At 43.3% G+C, this 2500-nt stretch overlaps 7 non-coding genes across 7 annotated transcripts; all 7 read left to right on the plus strand.

Annotated features, from left to right (window-relative positions):
• The first annotated feature begins 171 nt into the window (after positions 1-171).
• Positions 172-290, plus strand: LOC115190252 (5S ribosomal RNA). The gene has a single exon (XR_003877164.1). It is a non-coding gene; the product is annotated as a 5S ribosomal RNA (ribosomal RNA).
• Positions 291-451: 161 nt separating this feature from the next.
• LOC115190328 (5S ribosomal RNA) lies at positions 452-570 on the plus strand. The gene has a single exon (XR_003877229.1). It is a non-coding gene; the product is annotated as a 5S ribosomal RNA (ribosomal RNA).
• A 161-nt stretch (positions 571-731) lies between these two features.
• Positions 732-850, plus strand: LOC115190251 (5S ribosomal RNA). Its single transcript, XR_003877163.1, has one exon. It is a non-coding gene; the product is annotated as a 5S ribosomal RNA (ribosomal RNA).
• Positions 851-1259: 409 nt separating this feature from the next.
• On the plus strand, positions 1260-1378 carry LOC115190336 (5S ribosomal RNA). Its single transcript, XR_003877237.1, has one exon. It is a non-coding gene; the product is annotated as a 5S ribosomal RNA (ribosomal RNA).
• Positions 1379-1539: 161 nt separating this feature from the next.
• On the plus strand, positions 1540-1658 carry LOC115190329 (5S ribosomal RNA). The gene has a single exon (XR_003877230.1). It is a non-coding gene; the product is annotated as a 5S ribosomal RNA (ribosomal RNA).
• A 161-nt stretch (positions 1659-1819) lies between these two features.
• LOC115190230 (5S ribosomal RNA) lies at positions 1820-1938 on the plus strand. The gene has a single exon (XR_003877142.1). It is a non-coding gene; the product is annotated as a 5S ribosomal RNA (ribosomal RNA).
• A 409-nt stretch (positions 1939-2347) lies between these two features.
• Positions 2348-2466, plus strand: LOC115190266 (5S ribosomal RNA). The gene has a single exon (XR_003877177.1). It is a non-coding gene; the product is annotated as a 5S ribosomal RNA (ribosomal RNA).
• The last annotated feature ends 34 nt before the right edge of the window (positions 2467-2500 follow it).

Here is a 2500-nt window from a genome sequence, read left to right on the forward strand (position 1 = left end):
TTTGTATTTTATCCAACTACCTGTGCTATAAAGTGATGGCTACAGTGTTTGTAATTTCTTCTACTTTTTCAGTGACACAAAGTTCAAGCTGCTTATCTAATTGGTGAAAATGCAATGTCTGTTTATCAGACTCACTTTGACTATATATGTTGTACCAAGAGATTGTTTATCGTTTACGGCCATACCAGCCTGGGTACGCCCGATCTCGTCTGATCTCGGAAGCTAAGCAGGGTTGGGCCTGGTTAGTACTTGGATGGGAGACCGCCTGGGAATACCAGGTGCTGTAAGCTTTTTGTCCACGAGGGTGTGCTCTTACACTATTTCATCAGCAACACTGCCTTGTAGTAAGCATTTAATGATGAATTGACTAAATGCAGCTTCCTGCTGCAAAATGCAGTCTGTTTATCAGACTCACTTTGACTATATATGTTGTACCAAGAGATTGTTTATCGTTTACGGCCATACCAGCCTGGGTACGCCCGATCTCGTCTGATCTCGGAAGCTAAGCAGGGTTGGGCCTGGTTAGTACTTGGATGGGAGTCCGCCTGGGAATACCAGGTGCTGTAAGCTTTTTGTCCACGAGGGTGTGCTCTTACACTATTTCATCAGCAACACTGCCTTGTAGTAAGCATTTAATGATGAATTGACTAAATGCAGCTTCCTGCTGCAAAATGCAGTCTGTTTATCAGACTCACTTTGACTATATATGTTGTACCAAGAGATTGTTTATCGTTTACGGCCATACCAGCCTGGGTACGCCCGATCTCGTCTGATCTCGGAAGCTAAGCAGGGTCGGGCCTGGTTAGTACTTGGATGGGAGACCGCCTGGGAATACCAGGTGCTGTACGCTTTTTGTCCACAAGGGTGTGCTCTTACACTATTTCATCAGCAACACTGCATTGTAGTAAGCATTTAATGATGAATTGACTAAATGCAGCTTCCTGCCTTTTTAATAGGATCAAAGTTCCGTGTGTTGTCAGTTAGCATCTGCCTTGTATTTATAAGACAAATAATAACATTGTTGCTGAATGCAGCTTGTGTGTGCTTTGTGCTCCCTTACCCTGTTCAAATGATGAAAAGAAATAAAGTTTGTATTTTATCCAACTACCTGTGCTATAAAGTGATGGCTACAGTGTTTGTAATTTCTTCTACTTTTTCAGTGACACAAAGTTCAAGCTGCTTATCTAATTGGTGAAAATGCAATGTCTGTTTATCAGACTCACTTTGACTATATATGTTGTACCAAGAGGTTGTTTATCGTTTACGGCCATACCAGCCTGGGTACGCCCGATCTCGTCTGATCTCGGAAGCTAAACAGGGTCGGGCCTGGTTAGTACTTGGATGGGAGACCGCCTGGGAATACCAGGTGCTGTAAGCTTTTTGTCCACGAGGGTGTGCTCTTACACTATTTCATCAGCAACACTGCCTTGTAGTAAGCATTTAATGATGAATTGACTAAATGCAGCTTCCTGCTGCAAAATGCAGTCTGTTTATCAGACTCACTTTGACTATATATGTTGTACCAAGAGATTGTTTATCGTTTACGGCCATACCAGCCTGGGTACGCCCGATCTCGTCTGATCTCGGAAGCTAAGCAGGGTTGGGCCTGGTTAGTACTTGGATGGGAGTCCGCCTGGGAATACCAGGTGCTGTAAGCTTTTTGTCCACGAGGGTGTGCTCTTACACTATTTCATCAGCAACACTGCCTTGTAGTAAGCATTTAATGATGAATTGACTAAATGCAGCTTCCTGCTGCAAAATGCAGTCTGTTTATCAGACTCACTTTGACTATATATGTTGTACCAAGAGATTGTTTATCGTTTACGGCCATACCAGCCAGGGTACGCCCGATCTCGTCTGATCTCGGAAGCTAAGCAGGGTCGGGCCTGGTTAGTACTTGGATGGGAGACCGCCTGGGAATACCAGGTGCTGTAAACTTTTTGTCCACGAGGGTGTGCTCTTACACTATTTCATCAGCAACACTGCATTGTAGTAAGCATTTAATGATGAATTGACTAAATGCAGCTTCCTGCCTTTTTAATAGGATCAAAGTTCCGTGTGTTGTCAGTTAGCATCTGCCTTGTATTTATAAGACAAATAATAACATTGTTGCTGAATGCAGCTTGTGTGTGCTTTGTGCTCCCTTACCCTGTTCAAATGATGAAAAGAAATAAAGTTTGTATTTTATCCAACTACCTGTGCTATAAAGTGATGGCTACAGTGTTTGTAATTTCTTCTACTTTTTCAGTGACACAAAGTTCAAGCTGCTTATCTAATTGGTGAAAATGCAATGTCTGTTTATCAGACTCACTTTGACTATATATGTTGTACCAAGAGATTGTTTATCGTTTACGGCCATACCAGCCTGGGTACGCCCGATCTTGTCTGATCTCGGAAGCTAAGCAGGGTTGGGCCTGGTTAGTACTTGGATGGGAGTCCGCCTGGGAATACCAGGTGCTGTAAGCTTTTTGTCCACGAGGGTGTGCTCTTACACTATTTC

Source organism: Salmo trutta, unplaced genomic scaffold, assembly GCF_901001165.1.
Source record: "Salmo trutta unplaced genomic scaffold, fSalTru1.1, whole genome shotgun sequence".
NCBI lineage: Eukaryota > Metazoa > Chordata > Actinopteri > Salmoniformes > Salmonidae > Salmo > Salmo trutta.